Source organism: Centruroides sculpturatus, unplaced genomic scaffold, assembly GCF_000671375.1.
Source record: "Centruroides sculpturatus isolate CEXI.00-Female unplaced genomic scaffold, Cexi_2.0 scaffold351, whole genome shotgun sequence".
Lineage (NCBI taxonomy): Eukaryota > Metazoa > Arthropoda > Arachnida > Scorpiones > Buthidae > Centruroides > Centruroides sculpturatus.
In genome coordinates, this window is record NW_019384531.1 from 81,174 (window position 1) to 103,159 (window position 21,986).

Sequence of the window (21,986 nt, forward strand, 5' to 3'; positions counted from 1 at the left end):
TACAAACAAAATAAATATATTGAAAAATATAAAAACAATAAAAAATTATACTTCAGATGTTAATTTAGTATCAAAAACGTAAAATATTTGAGTAACCCAAGAAATAGCCGAAGATTGCAGCGCCACAGCACTAGTGAAAATTTAAATTTGCCGACTGGAATGCTTTCGGATAACAGACGTTTCGGATAACCAGCTTTCGGATAAACGACGCTCTACTGTATAAGCATTCTGAAGCTCAATATTTTAGTAATATGCCAAATGACTACCAGATTAAATTGTTTGGAATATTACTAAAATATTGGCAATTTAATCCAGCAGTCACTTTGCAAATATTCTAATCATAAGTAAAATGAAACCAAAATCAGATAATCTGCCAAATTATCAAACTAAGATTAAGCTAAGTCAATAATTAAAAATGAGGTAATTTGTCTAGAAATAGGTGGTTAAGCTGCCATCTCATGATAATTTTAATAATTATAATAAATTAATTTTAACTTGGAATTTCTGAAAGAAAAGAATTGATCCAGAATAGGGATTGAACTCGCTACTTGTGTTTACAATGAAGGTGCATTGCCATTTAGGCTACCAAGATCTCCATCCAAATTTTTTTCCCAGAACTATTAATTTAGACATAACAATACAGGTCACTCATGGCATTGACTGGGGATGACTTTAAGAACTTAGTCCTCCTCCATGGCACTCAGCCAACTATTGTTTTACTCCAGCTTTGTGTGCATGTATATAAACAACTCCTCAACAAATCTGACTTTTGATTAAAGTTAGACAATCTTTCAAATTATTAAGCTGTGATTAGGCTAAGTTAATTACATACAGGGCCATGCCATGCTATGATGCAGAGATGCGGCCGCATCAGGCGGCACCGCGAGGGAGCGGCATAAAAAACATTTAAGGGGCAGAATTTCAAAGACTTGCATCATACTTAGAAAATCTACCGCACGGCCCTGATTACATACAAAGTAATTTGTCTAAAGGTGGGCAGTTAAGCTGTCATCTTGTGATAACTTTAATAATTATAATAAATTAATACCTACCTCTAAACAAATTACTTTGTACTTAATTATTAACTTAGACTAATCACAGTCTGATAATTTGGCAGATCATCTGGCTTTAATCAAGAATCAGGTTTGTTGAGTTGTGTATATGAAACTGAAATTGGATTGGGTCTTATTGTTTAATAGCACAAACACCTCTTGGGAAAAACTTTGCCATGCACTCTTGTAGATTTAAAACAATTATGAAATCCAAGAAAACAAATAAGATCATTAGTGTATCACAAATAAGTCTTATGTCCAACTAAAACAATAATTAAAAATAAATAGCTTTACACTAGTAAAATCCATGAATAAATGTAGAATAATTAGATCAATAATATAAACAGAACAAGCAATTATTAATCATATTTTTAATTTATTTAATTTAAAATATATGCTCTTCACTTCAAATTAGTAGTGTCTCACCCCTGTACATCATACTTTTCCATTAGCAAGGAAATTGTACCAGTCATCTAACTCCTCTTGGGAAAATTTTGAATTGAAATAACATGACTTCCAGTTTGCATCGGAAGTTCATATAAACTTAATTAATTATATATTGAAAACATCTTTAGTATAAATTTATGCTATTACATTGACCTACCAAGTTCTTCATTTTCTTCGAATTAGAGGTTTGTATGTGATAAGTTTTACCATATTTATTAAGAACAATGTATATTACATAATATAAATAGAATGGGGTTGGGAGAGATTACAGTATCTTGCCAAATTGTTAGACTCATGGAAAAAGTTGATTTGTTAGTTTTTGATGTAATAATTCAATAAAAATGCAATTATTGATAGGATTATTTAAAATATTCTAATTGCATATTTTTTGGTATTATATAGAAAATGATGTCTTCCGAAGTAAATTTAATTACTTTTTACTGTAAAAACTAAATATTTTCCCAAAATACCATATTACTGATAGTTTATTAGTCAATTAACTTATATACTTAGTTATGATGAGACATCAAGTCTAAATTATATATCCTTAAATCCTAGAATGCTTTATTCTAATGACATATTTAATATAGTTTGAACTATCATCCCTTAAAACTATAAATATTATGAAAGACAAGCTACTATATATACACAAAAATATTAGAGGTTTAAATACAGTGTGATCCTGTTGTGAGTACCTAACATAATCTGACAAAAGGAGGAGCAACTTTCTTCTCTCTCTTACTCTTTACAATCTATGAAATATTTGATACAATGAATATCAACTGATATTTGCAAGAATAAAATATTCTAATCATATACAGTAGAGCGTCGTTTATCCAAATCAATTGGGGACTGGGGTGGTTCGGATAACGAATCATGTACGAAAAAATATATTAATTTATCCCATGTTGAAATTTTTCTCCGTTGCGTGCCGCTTCGCGTTGAATTTTCGTCGATGTTAAGCCTAACGAAGACTATTGTATCGTTAAAAATTATTTTNTCTTGTTAATCTTATCTCGTCTTTTGATTCGTTCACGGTTACAAGAAATCACCACATAGAGTCTCTCAAGTCTCCATAGATATAACAAACACAGAAATAAATAACACAAAATAAATTGTAGCTATGTGTCGATTCCACGCGACATGTCCGAACATGTAAGTCGAACAATAGTATGGGTGGAGCAAGTAATCGAGAGTTGTGTGGCGCTCAAACAAAAGACGAATCGACGAGATTTGAAAATCGCGTAACTCCAGGTTCACGTAAGTCAGGATAGCGTAAGTCGAGGTATTACTGTACTTAAATTTAAGTTCTATTTTTAGAGCCTTTTTCCTTTCTGAAAATTGAGTTGCTACTGTTTCTCTCATGTTTTGCTTATTTTTCTTTCTTCAGCATACATAAGCATAGTGAATAAAGTGCTTTGGATATACCATATTTTCGCAGAATGACCAGCATCCCAGTCTATCCAGGGAGACCATAAAATCTGATATTTCCTTATGGTAAAAACTGGCATGCCAGTTTAGCCCAGGGAATGCCAGTTTAAGTGAGGTTATACATGCCTCTCTAGATGGCACATTAAAAAAGCAAAAGAGTTATGTCAGGTAAAAAAATGTAAGTTTTTATTCTAAAACTGTGAAACTTTCAGCATTACATCAAAAACTACAATTATATGTTTAATTTCTTCATTTTGTCTTCTTTGATGATACTTTGTAACCATCTTAAAAACCATTAGAAACATCTGACAACAAACACTGATAATGTTGGCAGGTAATTTCACCACTAAATAATTTCAAAGATCACTCAATGTTTTTTCCAAACATAGAGTGATTTGTGAAATGGTAAAATTCATCAAAAATGACCTCTTGTATAATGTGTTGTTCATTGTTTTTTTGCTTTCACCAGTGATTCACTCTTAGTGTGAATTAAGCATAAAAAAGAAGCTATTATAACTAAAGTGTATAAAGTACAATTTAGTTATTTACACACTAAAGTGAACTAAAGTAATCACATTTTATCTGTATTACTTAATTATCAATAAAATTCTTTAATTCAAATTATTTAGTATAAACTATACATCTGATCAGCTTCCATTGTATTCCAAAAAATTAAACATTTGATCCATTTTGCTAAAACTATTCATACATACATTCATAAATTTGATGTATTGTGTTCATTTATGGAAGTAAAATTGAAGTTGATGAATCATCTATTTTCAGCACAAGGTGCAAATGAAAATATTTTTTAAAATCTAAAAATGAAAATTTTTTAAGACAATGACTGTCAGACAATTCTTTTATTGAAAAATTATTTAAGAAATGTATTAGTGTTTTGCAAAAACACAGCAACTTTTTTAGAGTTTTGGACTGGCTTTTTCATTATTGTTGTTTGTTTATTTGAAAATGGGACCACATTTTTATGTTGTTTTAAAATCTATTATAAAATTAATATTATTAAAATTAAAAAATATTAACATTGAAATATATTAACAAGAAAGAAATATATATATGGAAAATATTGCTTTATATATATATATATACATATATACAGGGTGCATAGGAAAGTCCCTTTAACCAGAAAATTCTTGCAAATGGAGAGAGCTACAGGTATGCAAGTGAGATAACAGTATAGTAAAGTGACTATGCCCGATCTAATGCAAACGACAGCAGTGTAGAAATTTGGAAGATAGGCAGTGCAAATCGAAAATGAAAACAGATACAGCAAACTTTCCAATTAGAAAGTTTTAGAGCATCAGTTAATTAGTACAAAATGACCTGTGGTTCACATGGATAAGATAAATTGTCGCCTGTATACCCAAAAATGTCCGAAAGTGATGCACGCCATTTTGTTTAAACATTTGAAAGGAATAGCCGTAGGTATGAAGAGATACACAATTTATTGCATAAAATATGTACTTACGTCAATACAGTTTGATAACATCACATAAAAAAACAACAAAAAGGCAGACTATCACACAGTGATAACAAGTTAATGTCGAGTATGTTTGAAAAGTTCACCATTGCTCACGATACGTGTCATTGTTATCAAACTGTATTGACGTAAGTACATATTTTATGCAATAAATTGTGCGTATTTCTTCATATCTATGGCTATTCCTTTCAAATGTTTACACAAAATGGTGTGCATAGCTTTCAGACATTTTTGGGTATACAGGTGACAATTTATCTTATCCGTGTGAACCATGTCATTTCGTACTAATTAATTGATGCTCTAAAACTTAACAATGATGTGGTGGAATTGTCTTTAATGCATTTAAGAGAAGACAGGTGTTGTGTTTTTTCAGCTGTAACCTCAAAGATTTATAGTTTGTTTTCGAGATGTGTTACAGTACTTCTTTTGCCATCTAGTATTGTTGATTTGTCTACCTTGGCTGCTTTAATAGTGGCATCAAGCTTAGAGTCCAATAATTCAGTAGTTCATTTGACAATAATCAGGTTTATGAAGAAAAACTCCATACTTGCATACTTGTTTGTATCCTTGCCCAATATGCACAACCTGGTATAATGCAATTATTGAAACTACCAGGCATGGTTAAAAATTAAGACAGCATTGGCACAATTATTCAAGATATTACAGATTCTGACAAGTAAAGAATTTTCAGAGTCCTGCCACAAATAGGCTACATATTGATTATTGACAATCTGTAACATGCCATAACAAGCAAAAATTTAAAAAACTAGTAAGGAAGAATAAATTAATAAATACAAATGTATTCTGACAGTTTATGAGTTAATTATATTTTCTATTCACAAAATTTCCTCAACATTAACACAAAATAAGAAAAAAGTAAACTTTTAAGAAATTTGCAGGATTTCCTGGGATGAGAAGAATCTCCCAGTTTAAAAAACAGCATGGACTGCTGGGATCTGATTAGAGAAACCCTAGTTTCAATACTAAAACTTATTTTAGCATAATTTTGCCATTCATTACATCCAAAAAATTTTTATCTTTTCATTGTTATCAATAGCTCTTTTGACATTTGCACTTTCAAGCCATTGAATATCACAATAATTTTGAGTCAAAACAAAAAACTTTTTGCAGATTGAATCAATAAAATTGTGAAAGATTGGAAGAAGATAATTGAAAAACAATGGAAATAGACATTGTTAAATAAATATATTTTTAAAAAATTATCTTGCAATCTCCAAAAATGCAAAAACTTTATATTCAAACCAATACTCAATCTTTATGATTTTACATAAATTAAATTACAAAGCATAAAAGAATTTTACATAAAATTTAAACTCATTTCTTACCTGCTGGCAACCCAGTGGGAACCTTTCTTCTAAATAGTGAAGCTTTATCAGTTTAAAAGGAATGACAGAAGTAGCAAGGAATTTTCAATATTATTCAATAAAAAATATGTACACAAAAACAACTACATTGATGATGATCCTTAATTCATTTGTGAATGAATAAACACTGTCACTGTTTTGGAATGCGTAATTAATTACTGTTATTTCATCATGCTTGAATTTTCAAAACCACATATAAATGCATAGAATCTGTAAAAACAAATAAATTATTATCTATTTAAAAATTGATTTTGTAGTGATATATCATTTATAGTATATTAGCATAAAAGTAAAAATTAATATGTAATATTTTTCAATACTAGCTACAAATAATTAAAACAACAAAATTATTGTGCAAAATTCATTACAACTTTGATAACTGAAACATTTACAATGATAGAATAAAGAAAGAAATAAACTCAGTCCTCAATATACTGACAGGATATATTCTGAAAATGTTGGCCAGTATGTGAAATGCTGTATAATGAATCATTTATTTGTGTACAAAACCATACAAATTCCACCAGATATGTTTCAATTTAATAGAAAAATGTGAAATTAGAAATTTTTAGTTAAAATAATAACAAAAACTATTTTTATTTAAAAAATGCAATAATTAATGGACAGAGTACAATAAAAATATATTAAAGAGTTAGAAAAAAATATATACCAATGATTTTAAGCTGAAACACAAGCAGAAAATCAAAACTGACCTATAAAAGCAGAAGATTGTTATAGCTAAAAACTGTATAAAGAGGACTGAGCATATTTTTAATTTTTATTTGATGATAGTTTAACACTTATTTATATTATGATCCTTATTACTAAGGACAGACTTGATAATTTAAAAAAAATTCTTTCCCCTGTCAAATATTTTGATTAAAAAATCTTCCAGTAATTCTTTCTGGAAAGACATGACGAAAACACTAAGAAAAAAACTTGGCAAATATAATCAGGTGTGTTTAGTAGTATAAGTAACCAATATTGCTGAGAAGAAGATAGATAGATAGATAGATAAAACACTATGACTTTTTTGGCTGCAGATATTCCATTTTTAAATGGAAAAACATGTTTTTGGAAAAATATAATCTTAACAAGAACTTCTGAGTCAACATTACAGAAAATCTATTTGAAAAAAAATATATATATTTTTTTTCAAATAGATTTTCTGTAATGTTGACTCAGAAGTTCTTGTTAAGATTATATTTTTCCAAAAACATGTTTTTCCATTTAAAAATGGAATATCTGCAGCCAAAAAAGTCATAGTGTTTTATCTATCTATCTATCTATCTTCTTCTCAGCAATATTGGTTACTTATACTACTAAACACACCTGATTATATTTGCCAAGTTTTTTTCTTAGTGTTTTCGTCATGTCTTTCCAGAAAGAATTACTGGAAGATTTTTTAATCAAAATATTTGACAGGGGAAAGAATTTTTTTTAAATTATCAAGTCTGTCCTTAGTAATAAGGATCATAATATAAATAAGTGTNATTGGATGGGGAGATTCACATCGCAACATGCTTCTGTGCAAGCAGACACGTAACAGGGATGGGTACCTTGACGGGAGGTGCGTCGGACTACTGAGTATGTCGGATTAAAAAACATCGGACTATCAAGGGAGAGCTGTACTTGAGAGTAAAGTATTGTGGAAATTGTTTTACCTAGCTCTTGATAAAACCCAAATCTCTTGTTGAATAATTTGTATTTACAGTTTTAATTGATTTAATAACAGAAAATAATCTGAACAGCCAGATCTATTGGATTTAGTAGCATTATCTAAATTGCATTTAGATAATGCTACTAAATCCAACAGATCTGGTTAGATAATGTTAACATTATGATTTCTACATAATACAACAATTTGTTAAGCAATCAGTAATATAATGAAGCTTTGTAAAAATGAAGAAATAGGAATACAATATGAAAATCTTGTTATCATAGATGCAGCATTATACAATAGTTTACAAATGATTGAGTGCATTTCATTAACAAAAAATCCAGCAATTTAGTGGCACTGCTATAATATTTTATTTTTAACCCCTTAATTCCCATTGACGAGTTAACTCGTCACGTTTACATAGCGTTACGAAAAAAGTGGTCCTTAAGGCCATTTTCGAAAAAATTTTTTTTTTNAGAGGTGCCGAGTTTGAATCATAAATCAACGTCAATTTTTATGTTTACAGTCAGTGGCCTTTCGAAAAGCCTTTGTTAACGATTTTCTATTAGAATCATGAGGTTTTGAGTGGTACGAGTTGTTGGAAGAAGGCAGAGAGAACGCGTGAAAGACGTACCGTGCTTTTGTAGATCATCCATTTCGACTGATGAACAATACCTCACTTGGTGCACGATGATGGACATTAAACAATTAGTCATGCTGCAATAAATTTTGGTTCTTGTCGAGCAATTCTGGAAATCATTCGGGCGTGAGGCAAGTCATTCCGAAAACGTTGACTTTTTTCTTCGATTGTCGTGGTGTTGTGCATCCGAAATTTTCTCTGGCTGGCCAAGATATGAATAAATTCAAATCTTGTTTTTTTATTGAACCATTCCGATACCTTTTTTATCACATGGTATAGTAAAACGTGTTCTGTTTTAAGATTACTCATATGTAGGCCTAATCCTCGATAGAAAAGTAGAATGTTTAGGAAACTCTATTTTAAAATATGCTCATTTTACCGATTGTTAAACTTTTGTAATCGTCACTTTCAAATTGCAAGTGACTACCGATGTCTGAGAGGATAAAATCACTTAAAATCAGTATTTGATAGTGGGTTGACGCTTCGTTAATTAACGAATAGTCACATGGAATTGTTACTCTTGCCACCCATTATATTTTTAACTATTATAAGATGGCAAAAAGCTTAATTTTGAGGGTAGAGATGAGTTTCATAAAAAATTGTAAATGCTAATAATGAATAAAATCATTAAGTCTGACCCTACTGAACATACACAACCCTCTTTATTGCCCCCATTCCCTTGACCTTTAATCACCAAAATTTAATAGCATCAATCACCGTATTTAGGTACACAAATCGCCCTGCAAAATTTCAGAAATTTTCAACGAAAGATATAGGAGTTGTTAAGCTTCAAAAAGGGTGAACAAAATCATGCCACCCACACACACTAGCATTCGTACATATAGAAATTACCCCAAATGCATTTCTCGACTTTTCAAGGTCCCAAGTCCAAAAATGTTAAAATTCAGTGGTGTCACTTTTTGACAGATTGCCATACATACTTTCCCCCTGTTATATATAACAGTCAGGAAAGTACTTACAAATAAATCAAACAACTTAGAAAGTTTTAAGTTTTACTATATATCAAATACAGTAGCTCAAAAGTTTTTTTTTATGTATAGTTTAAACATGGTTGGTATCACCACTAGATGGCCACAGTGAGATCCAAAAATGGCAGCCATGCAGGAGAAAGCAATTTGTGTGGTAATATCACAAGCAAAATATTGCTTATAAGTGGGCAAAGACATTTCTGCTCAGAGTACAAACATGATCCTTGTTAAGGACTCCATCAAATATTGGTATCAACAATTCAAGGACACCAGTAGTGTGGAAGAGGAAAAGCTCCAGCCACTAGATCACCAGTTGGAGAGAAGATTGTTGAATCAGTAAAAGAAATGTTTGCACAAAGTCCACGGAAATTGAGTTCATTGAGCCAGTTTGGAATTGGGAATCCTGCATTCAACACTTGTGAAAGTATGGCAAAAAATTAAAATTGCATGCATACAAAACTTAGTTGTTTCATGACCTGCAAGTGGATGATAAAACATGCAATTCTGATTTCATTGTAATGTTCTTTGATAACATCTTAGAAAAAGTCATTTTTACAGATGAAGCAACCTTTCATGTTTATAATCACATTAACCATCACAACTACCACATTTGGGGGTCCAAAAACACTCATGAAGTCCATCAACATGAATGTGATAGCCCTAGGATGAAGTCATCAATCCATTCTTCAGTAAGCCTACCATGACTAGCAATACATAAATCTCAGTATGCTGCAGTCTTATGCCATACCACAGCTGGAACACCAGAAACAAAATGTTTACTTTCAACAAGATGGTGCTCCACCACACCTGGTCACTGGTTTGACCATGGCAGACCACTCACTGCCTTGGCCATCATAATTTCCAGACTTTACACCTCTGGATTTTTTTCTGGGGGTATGTGAAAGATCGTGGGTGTGCATCTAAAGTGAGCAACATTGGTGAACTTAAGTGACTAATTATGGAAATCATCCAAACAGTTACTCCAGAAATTGTGAACACATAGCAAGAAATCAAATATTGGTTGGCTGTTGTTCGCATCAGAAACGGAACCTATAATGAATTCTTCTGAAGACAACTATTTTCTTGATAAAAAACTGAACTGCTGTATGATTTGATATCTAGTACATCTTCCTAAGTCGTTTGTTTATAATTCATTAATGAAATGTGCTCAATCATACTGTATCTGTAAACACCCCATATAAAGATCAAGGCATTTAACCTGAAAAAGTGAAATATCTCAAAATGAATCATTGCAGAGAAAAATGTTTAAAATAAAATGTCAGGTCATCAAATGTTTGTATTCTGGAACACTAGAAGTAAATAAATGGTTCCCAGTTTGGACAGACTTTGTCTTCAAATTAATTTTCAAAACAACTTTTATTTTAGTTTAGTAAAATTATTAGCAATATAAATAAAAAATGTATACTGTATTTATAACGGCCTTTATTATAAATAATTCCATATGAAAGTTGTATAACTAAATAATTTATTTTAAGAGTTTTAGCAATTATTCAAGGACTATGAAAATTAAACTATTTTGCCTTTTTTATAAATTATTAATCCAGCCATTTTTTAGAGTCTTTATTCACTTAACAGTGCATATAAAAGCCTAAAAACATTTACACTATCATTTATTAAGTGCACAATAGCATCTCGTCTAAAAATATATGCAAAGAAATGATAATACATAAAAAAACATCCCAAAACACCTTAAGAGCAAATCAAGTGCCAAAAGTAATAAATACAAATATAATTGAAAAAAAGCACTTTTAGCAAAGCATCTTAAAAGGTACACCTATATGAATTTTTCCAATTTTTAATTAATATAAAATGATTAAAACACTGGAGTTGTGGTTTAAATCATTTTATATCAATTAAGACAAATATCATAAAATAAATATTTTAATTGAATTTTATAATAAAAAATATTTTCAATAAAAGAAAAACAGATCTTAAATGAACTTTGTTTCTTGACTTAAAAAAGTTATTAAGTGCATTAGTAGTCAAAAATAAAATTAATATATATTTATTTGGATCATGAATTAAAAACCTTGATTATATGACTGTAATTATGTAATTATATTGATAAATCAACAAAAAAAAAATACCATTTTCAATTTTATTTTCTGGAATTTACTACTACTACCACATTAAAATTAATAAAAAACCTATTTAAACAATTAAAAATTTTTGTTTAAATACTATATCTTTATAATTTTATGAAAAATATCAAATTATGCCATTGATTTTGGCTTAATTTTAAAAAAATTATATAGTTAAACAATTTACAAAAAATAATATTTTTTTTACCTTTAAAATGGAACTGTACTGCTTAAAAAGTGTATATTCAATAACATTTAACTAATAGCAAATTCCAAAAGGAGAAAAATTACTTCCTGTATCTGAAAATATAAAATTATATTAATTAAAAAAAGAGAAAAAGTCTAATCTTTCTCAAAATAAAATATATTATTTTCATTTAATTTTATTTAAAAATTTAACAAGATTGCTATTTATTGTTTAAGTTTACAGGACGATTATTTCAGTACAATGGTTCACAAATAAGAAAATTAAATATCTGAGACAAATTATCTTCCTCTTAATTATAACAACATAGTAAGAGTAACTAAGAGCAAGTAATGAATAAAATAAATATTTAATTTTTAAAGAATCAGAGAGAAAGTCTTACTTTTAAATAATAATAAAGTTTAAAAATGCAACCAGAGACACAAGGAATATTTAGCATCATACCATACATAAACAATTAGATGCTAGTCTTTTATGCACTTACATGTGATATGATGTTCAAATGTATGATATGAACATCCTGAGGCTATAGGACTCAAAACTTCAAGTATTGCTAATAGTAGTTTAAGACCATGCTCTCTGGATAAGACTGGCTAATGATTATGCATTATCAGTCAAAGTTTAGAGCATAAAAAAAAAACTCAAAAAATGACTACAGTCAAAAGATTAAGCTAAGTTTTATAAGTGCATTTTAACTTATTGAAATTTCTTAAGGATAACTCATGGATTGCATGTGTTTATAAGTCAATCTGACACAACCCATGGAAGTGAGGATTATTTAACAATTTTAATTTTCAATTATGAGCCTATAAAATAGTACTACATCTTATTTTAGCATTTAGTATTATTTTTACACTTTAGTATTATATATACTTTTAATTCTGATACTCAATGCTATGCTAAACAAACGTCAATGCATAGATTCTGAAAAACTTAAATAGACAAACATCACAAAACAATAGTATCTGTAAGAATTTTCTGACTATTTTGTGAGCAAGTTCTAAGTATTTACTAATGTTTTCAGTGTATTTATTTTGTGAATATTTGGAATAGTTATGTCTGATGTATGTATGTGATTGTGTTGTGTGCAGTTGTAGATTTGATCACAGTATATTTTATTTGTTATTTTCTATGATATCTGAAGCATGTATTTGTAGTATGATTGCAATATATTAGTCTATGTTTGCTATTTGGCTATGTTGATGTAAGTAATCTGTGGAAAAAGCTTGCAACCCAAAGTAATGTTTTATATAGTCTCATGCATGATGTGTCATTTCCTACATGTATCATTGTATGTAAGTGCCATGTCTTTTAAAATGTTTTGTTGTTTTTTGTATTTATGATCTCAAATAACATAATATAAATACTTCTGTCCCTCCAAAATGGCATCCATGAGCAGTGTGACACAGTTCTGTCAATATGATTATAGCTGAGTTTGTTAGGATGCCTACCATGCGCTCTCTCTGAGTCCAAGACTGCCTTGTGTATGTCAGTGCTATGCAATTTTAACAGTGTACTGTTTTTGTATACAAAAGTTAAATATTTTTGTTATTGTCATGTTTCTTGTTTTCTGTAGAAACTCTTACAGTGTCTATTTATTTGTAATAAAAATTTAAAATATCTGTACGGTCTTGTCCTCTCTCTTTATGAGGAAGAGTCATCCTTTCTACACAGGACTTTGAGCAGAGTTTATGTTTGTTAATGTTCACAACTAGAACATGAGTTGTGAACATTAATGTTGTTCTATTATTAAAGTTGTTCTAGTTATGTATGTGAGTCCAACATATAACTCCAAATGAATATGTCAGTACTGAGACATGTGTGCTGATAGAATGAATTGTGTTTTGCATTCAGCTGTGTTACTAGTGGAGTTTAACCTACTGTATTCATTTTTGTCTGTTTTATTCTTGCATTTTCTGTGAGTTTGTGATTATTATTTTGACCAAATTTTGGTATTAAAAATAATTAGCTAAAATAAAGCTAACTTCCAATTTTAATTGCAAAATTTTAAATTCTACATTATGGCTAACATGAAATATTTTGACATTTAAAGATTGTTTTGTAATGATTCAAGGGCTTTCCATTTGTATTAAAAGTTATATGTTTAATAAAAGTTGCTACTATTAAATGACACTCAATTATTTTAAATAATAATTTATTAATAGATCAATTTGACTATTAAAATCAAAATAATACTATTTGAAAATCATGAGTAAAAACAGATTCATGTACATATAACGAAATAATATAAGAAAAAAAAAGATAAAGATCATACAAAATGAAATGATTATATATATAATCATATCATTATCATACTCTAAAAATATGTAGATCAATCTATGTAATACTAAGTACTAACCTTAATATTTAGTTGATAATTATCAATTAAAGATTAAGATTAGTGCCTAATGGACTTGGAAAAGCTGAAAATGTTTTGAAGCTAATAATTATTAACTGAAGATTAAGGTTAATGTAGGAATGATAAGGTATTGTATACTCATTCAGTTTGGGTTGGATTAACAATTTATGTAAATAGTATATTCAGAAAAACTTGAAACAGAAAACCAAGATTGTAATTTATAAATATTCTCCAATGTCATCACTTGAAAATCAGAGAATATTTTTATTTTATATTATTTTTTATATATATATGAAGAGTCTGGGATCAAACCATACCATAGGCATTTTATGACAAATTGAGTTAAACATATGGTTAGATACTTTGAATCAATCTGTACCAAATGACTCAAACGATTTAATCTGTTTTGATTCTCTGCCATGATAAATAAATGGTAAAAATTGGCAGACAACCAAATCAACACCAGCACTATGTAATTAATAAATAAAGACATTATTTACTAATGATTTTGTCTATTTAAAATAGTCATCATCAGATAAATATGACAGAACAGAACAAAAACAGCTAATGTAAAAAATCAAACACATTTTACATGTTCAAACTGATTTCTTAAAATGTAACACACAGTGTTTTATAATTTAAATTCATGTTTTAAAATGTATCCCAAACAAAATATATATGTATATTATTCAAAATGATTAAAGAATAATTTATAATGACAAATTAATATTTCAAAATAATTATTTGACATAAATAACAGTTAATTTAAATTATTATTAATTAATGTAAATTTGTATCAGCACAGTCTAGTGAGGAGTATCTCACTAGAACTGTTTACAAGAGTTCAAAAATGGAATTCCATGCTGTAGACAGCATGTCAGTTTCCTTGAAATTAATACCCACTCCATCTTTAAGTGCTCTATACATTTCAACTTTTTGGAGAGTTACTGGTAAAAATTGGGTTTGGTACTATGTATGTTGAAAAAGCTGTTGTTTTTCAGACAACATTACATAACATGATACAATTTTCTGTTATGTTGTCACTCATTTCCTCTTCAGATATAGTATAAACAGCATGGGCATGAGTCACACTTGTCTTTCTACATTGTGTACAGTATCTGTGGAAGAACAACACATTCTGCAACACAAGTGAACACAATATCAACATTCCTGAATCAAACTGAACAAGAAATATACTGTTGAGATTCCTGTTAATGCTAAGGTGTCATCTGATGTGATAAAGTTATTGGAAAGCTCTTTGGAGCAAGTAGGATGAAGATCATTGAAATACTATGTCAATGTTTACAAAGGAAATACTACCAAAAAATAAATTGCAGATGAATATTATGAAGACAGAAAACACACAACCAACTACAATACAGGACAGATCTGAACATGCATATTAATTACATTATGATCTGAAAATGATATTATTGTCAGACTAACATTATGCAGTTAATTCATTATTTTACTGCATTATCATAAAGAGGAACAAACATTAGAACATGTTTATAACTTAAATTAGCATATGTAAAATATTTTTCATATTTTACTTAAATTAGCATTGTCAAACCATATATAACCTAGATCCTCAGTTTTGACACACTTTTAGGTATGTGTGATTTCAAAATTTTCATGATTTGTAAATATCCTGAACACACCTGTAACAAATCTAATTAAGAAATATCAAATGGAACAGAGCTACAATTTTTTTCATTCTATTTTTTTTTTTTAAATTACAAACATGATTTTGCATATGATACATTTTGATCCCAGACACATTCATATATATATAGACTAATTAATAAATTTAAAAAATTATCAAATTTGATTTTAAAATTATTTTTTGGAAATAAGTTTTGAAACTATTTAAAGATATTGTGAAATAGCTTAATTTAAAATGCTCAAACTTGAATTGGAAGAACAAAAGTCAAAATTATGACTATTAAAAATAGAAGAAAAAATCAAAGCACTTTAGATCTAGAAATGGTTATAACATCTATAATATATATAATATAATTAGTTTGAATTTTCCTACTTTAATTAATTACAGTATTACTAAATTAATTTAAAATAACTATAAAAACAATTTCATAATTAAAATTTAAAATGACAAACTTTCTGAATAAAATTGTGATAGTAGGAGTACTAATGTTATATAACAATTACAAAATGTCTATAGCTAAAAAATATTTTAAAGAAATGGTCTAAATAAGTTAAATAAAGTTAGATTTAATTTATAAATAAAAATCTTATCACTATAGCTGAAAATTAATTATAGATGCCTCCTGTAATTTTTGCATCAAACTAGAAATTAATGATTTAATATTTACTATCCTATTTTAAATGACAAACAACAAAAAATATTTAGGAAAATTTTGATGTATCAAACTATTCATTTAATAGTCTTTATGAATTAGTTAATTTATCTTTTCATTTTTATAAAAATTTTTATAATATTTTGAAAGTTTTTTTTAGAATATAATAGAGAAGTTAGATGATAAATATTTTATGTAACCCAACAGAATTAAATAAAATTTTAATATCTGACAATCATCACACTAAATGCTTCTTTTACAAAAGCTAGACACATACAGCTTTCATGTTACTTTTCTTTATTTTAACTTCATTTTAATGAAAATGTTACAATTTTCAACATAAATGACTATAATAGAGAAAATGATAATGGATAATATTAACAGCATGAATTATACAAAATAAATTATAAAATCAGTAAAAATATATTACTGCAAAATTCTTATTGCATTTAAATAATGCCTGTCTAGCAATTTTATTATAGTATTCTAAGAATCTAATAATTATTGCAGGTATAGAATACAATAATTATTGTAGGTATCATTTCATGTTAATGAGAATATTTTCTTAAAAAAATAATTCCAGAACATTACAATGATTTAAAATTCTTGTATTAATCAATTACAGTAACAATAAAAAAAGTAAGCACTTCTGCTGAATCAATATCAATATAAACAAGATTAATATAATAAACCTAATGGCAATCTCCATAAAAATGCAACCAACTTTCTACACATTGTCCCTAAGTCTCAGTAAGTAGCATTAATAAAGCATAAACTTTTTTCTTTAAGTGGATTATCATCATTAACTAGAAACCTACAAAGGAAAGCTCAAAATAATGAAAGATTAATGTAAATTTGCCAACAGATAAAAACATAAGATAAACATTGCAATCATTATCCATGGTTAAATGTAAGAGCCTAAAAAAATCAATTGTTCAAAATTTATGTAAATAAAATTCCTATTTGGACAACCTGTTGATTTAATAATCAACTTTATATTTACAGTCATTGTTTGCTATTCATATGTTGAAAAAAAGTTTTACAATGTAAAATACAGCATTTAAATCTTTGGAGAAATGAACATTCCTAACTGTTCTAGTTTCTTAAATTTGGATTTATTTTAAATTGCTTAGTGCAGATCTTTATTTATACGGTATAAATCAAAGTGGTATCTCACTTGTAAATTCCACAAACTTTTTTCTTGGAGTTTGAACTGCACACACAATAGAAAAATGTGCTTGAAGCATAAGCACAATCTATTGTTCTCATCTCTCACTCTTGTGTTATACTCATATGTTTTCAGTGCTTTTTTTGTTTATGCTTTATTTTTGGTGTGTTTGGTTATATATATTGTGTGTTATTAATCGATATTTAACATTTTCTTCTTGAATAAATTGACTTTATTCAAACAAAATGTGAAGTAAAAAGTTTATTTTAAACTTTTAAACAAAGAGTACAATCTCTTATTAGCAATAATGTGTTAAATTTCATAACTTATAATTAAATCAGACATTATGTTATGTAACAAGAGTTGTCAAAAAATATGTAAAAACTCTTCTTTCAACCCAATATAACCTTTACTTATTAAGTAACAATGGCATCTGAGAAGTGTGTGAAAGCAACAAAGTCTAACTTGTAAGAGGAAAGATTGTAATATCAATGACTAAAATAAAAAGGAACTTATTGCAAAATGTGAAAGCAGTACACTTGTGGCAGATCTGATAGCCATGTTTAAGATACTGAAGTCAATGGTGTGTGACCAGTTACTATATAATAAAATAAAAATTTCATTATTTATGTATTTTATTTATTTTTTTTTTGTTTTAATTTATTATTAGAGCATTTAATTGTATAATTTTTACCTTAACTTACATATATTTTCTGTTTTAAGTTTATCAAAATGGGTAGGTCTGGGAATGGATTAATTCACTTTCCATTATGGAAAGTGAAAACTAATGGAAATGATACTAATGAAAAAATTTAATTCAGGCTTTGAACAATTCGGACTTTAAATGGTCTTCTGGAATAAATTAAATTCAAAGTACAAGACACCACTGTATTCTTTAATCTTTGTTAAATCAAAAATCATATAGCATTTTATCTATTTAAAAATATTAAAAAGATAAAACTAGAATCTTATAATGTAATCAAGAAAAATCAGAATATCATCAACATAAGTTACCAAATGTAATTAAATGAAGCAAATTTTATTTAATTCTATATTATAAGGACCTTGAATAAGTTCTCACTGTTTTTTTGTGAAGATTAACACTTTATTTAAAAAAGTTGTAATAAACACGTCACTGAAAGTATTGTCCATTGCTAGCCACTACTTTCTCTCATCATTCTGGCAGCATTTGAATTCTATGTCGGAAAAACAACATGTCTTTTGAGGCTATCCAAGAATCAACCCATTTTTTTGGCATCTTCATAAGAATGGAAGTGCTGCTCAGCCAGGCCATGTGCCATCGATCAGAACAAGTGATAATCGGAAGGGGTGATGTCTGGTGAATACAGTGGGTGGGGCAGGACTGCCCATTTAAGTGTTTCCAAGTACGTTTTCACCGGTTGTGCAACATGTGGCCGAGCATTGTCGTGTTGCAAAATCACTTTGTCGTGCCTCTGCTCGTATAGTGGCCGTTTTTCCTTCAATACTTGGCTCAAGCGCATCAATTGTAGTCGATAGCGATCTCCCATGATGGTTTCATTTGGTTTGAGCAGCTCGTAATAAACTACACCTAGCTGATCCCACCAAATGCAGAGAAGAAGCTTCGAACCATGGATATTCGGCCTTGCTGACGATGTTGATGCATGGCTGGGCTTACCCCATGATTTTCTACACTTAGGGTTATCATAGTGTATCCATTTTTCGTCGCCTGTCACAATACGATGCAGTAAACCTTTCCTTTTCTGCCGTTGAAGCAGCTGTTTACATGTGAAAAGACGCTGTTCGACGTCTCTCGGCTTCAACTCGTACAGCACCCAATGTCCTTGCTTTTGAATCATTCCTAATCCTTTTAAACGTTTCGAAATTGTTGTGTGATCAACTCCTAATGATTCTGCAAGTTCAGCTAGTATCTGATATGAGTCTTCATGAAGTAACACCTCTAATTCCTTGTCTTCAAACTTTTTTGGTGCGCCAGATCATTCTTTATCTTCAACATCAAAATCATTATTTTTGAAGCATCTAAACCAATCTCTGCACGTTGTTTCCAACAGAGCATGGTTGCCGTAAGTCTCAACAAGAATTCTGTGTGCTTCAGCTGCAATTTTTTAAAAATAAAATAGTGCAATAAAATTCCCCATAAATACTTTTTTTTTGGCATGAAACTCGACATGTTTAACACAATGAAAAAATAAGTTGTTTACACTTCGGTGAAATGACATATACTGAATTTCAAGGTCGCTTATTGTACTTCCTTATACATGCGTCACCATCTAAAAATAAACACACGTTCTGGTAATGCCATCTGTTAAAAAACAGCGAGAACTTATTCAAGGTCCCTATAGTATTCTAATGCCCAAAAGTAATACCTAATGCCTGATTATTTTTTTTTTACAATTGACTTAATTGACATACATAACTGTCACTTATAACACTTCTTTCAACAATGAATATTATTCATAGTCTATAATGGTGAATGAAATAAATCTATGTTTAATTTTAGAAATTTTGATAACTACATGTTTAATTAAATATTCTCCACACCCTTTTATTACTTTTAATAATATTCTAGAGTCAGCTGTAGTATTTCAATTCACTCTTTCTTTCTTTCTGTTGGATACATCTGGAGATTTCAGCTACCTAGGCTATTTTCTCTTCAACGTGCTGCCACCTAGTGGTTAGTTAAAGTGGCCCGTTTGTTGTATATACTCTTCTAGAGCTGCAACACGTTGTTTCGCCAGTATATCAGCCATCAGCCAGTATATCAGGGTTAAAGTATGGGTGAGGTTGGGATTGATAGATAAGTTCTTGCCGAGGGTACATCTGGGTCCTTTGTAGCTTGGGCATTGGAGCCAAAAGTGATGGGGTGTTTCTTCTGCACTGCAATTAGGACACACCAGCAAATTGCAAATGCTGCAGGAATGTAGAAAGGCCCTCAGCAGGGCTTCAATTCACTTATCCTGATATTTTTCATTTATCAAATTAACTATAGCAGTTTTATTTTATGTAGTAATAATATTAATGTATAAATATTATATAAAATTCAGTTTGTTTTTCTAATTGTTCATTCAAATATTTTTCTAATTTCTTTCAAAACAGTAACTTCCTTCTTTTATTTTCACAACTTCAAACAGATGACAATGCTTTTCAGGCAATGATTTAACAAAGATGAATTCATAAAATTTTTAACAAAAATTTTTATGCAATGTTTAAGCTTATTTGCTTAATAGAAATCTATCTCTTGTTTCGAGGAAAATAATCCAAGCTTTTTATATTTTGATTTATGCTTTTTTCTTTAAATTTTTAGAAAGCATAAATTATTACAAAAATTATTAAAATACAAATAGTCCCATTCTTTAAATGCTATTTTAACATGGTTTATTTAATGCTAGAAATGAATGCCAAAAAAAAAATAAAACTCAAATACAGTAGAGCGTTGTTTATCCGAAAATCGGTTATTCAAAACGTCGGTTATCCAAAGGAATTCCAGTCGACAAATTTAAATTTTTGCCAGTGCTGTGGCGCTGTAATCTTTGGCTATGTCTTCAGCTACTCAAATATTTTACGTTTTTGATACTAAATTAACTTCTGAAGTATAATTTTTTATTGTTTTTATATTTTTCAATATATTTATTTTGTTTGTACAAAATAAAAAAAAAAATTTTTAACGGTTACAATAGTCTTCATTAGACTTAACATCAACGAAAATTCAATGCAAAGCGACACGCAACAGAGAAAAATTTCAACACGGGATAAATTAATATATTTTTCCGTACATAATTGGTTATCTGAACAACCCCAGTCCCCAATTGATTCGGATAAACGACGCTCTACTGTACAGTCAACTCCCCTATAACACTGTTGATTATTCCATTTTATATGAATTCCATGTTGTACGAGTCACTTAGATTTTATAAATACATGAGCCGTTCACAACCCGGGGCACACGTATTTGTAAAAGCTAAGTGACTCGTACAACATGAAATTCATATAAAACGGAATAATCAAAAGTGTTATAGGGGGTCGACTTGTACATAAAAATTAAGAATATATTATATGCACCAGGATTAGATTGCAACTTATTGTCAGTGAATTATTTGGATGAAAATGGGTATTTTCTTATTTTTAGAAAAAGGAAAATATAGTTGTTATTGTAATATTAAGTACTATTTTTTATAACTCTTTCTACTTCGTGGACACAAACATGGTTTTTCTTCCCATGCCCATTATAGGTTTGGCCAATTGGTGGTAAGGGATAATGCCCAATATACTGTATCTGGAACAGACCACCATATCAAAAATTTCGTTGGGTTACTCTCCTAGATTCAATTCCAGGTTACAAAGTAAAGGTGATGCCTTAACTGCTTAGGTCATAAATAGTAACCATTATTCTACATATAATTTGACCAAAAGCATTCAAACTGTAGTTCTATAAAACTGAAAATGATCTCCTATTCTATGCATCCAAGTAACTGTTTTCTTGCCTTCTTAAAGTTCAATTTTAAAATTCCCTAGCTAGACAATCCTCTTCTATTACAATGGAATGATGTACTGGTCACCAACATGTCTGACCTCCTGGACCACTAAATTTATAATTTTTTAAACAATACAAACATATATAGAATAATGATCATAAAAGTTTCATTTTACTTTATTAATATGAAATTCATTTGTTTAATTATAATAAATTAGTGTGAAGTTTGTTGCTGCTTGTTTGAAATAAGTTTATGGATTCTTG

The 21,986-nt window shown here is 29.0% G+C and overlaps 1 protein-coding gene across 1 annotated transcript in view; it reads right to left on the bottom strand.

Annotated features, from left to right (window-relative positions):
- LOC111623036 (vasculin-like) overlaps positions 1-21,986 on the bottom strand; it is a 94,273-nt gene that overhangs the window by 62,561 nt on the left and 9,726 nt on the right. Inside the window, exons 2-3 of the mRNA XM_023365516.1 lie at positions 11,410-11,501; positions 5,772-6,020 (exon numbers count right to left, since the gene is read on the bottom strand). The gene's annotated coding sequence lies outside the window, so the exon portion shown is untranslated. The remainder of the gene's footprint in view (positions 1-5,771; positions 6,021-11,409; positions 11,502-21,986) is intronic.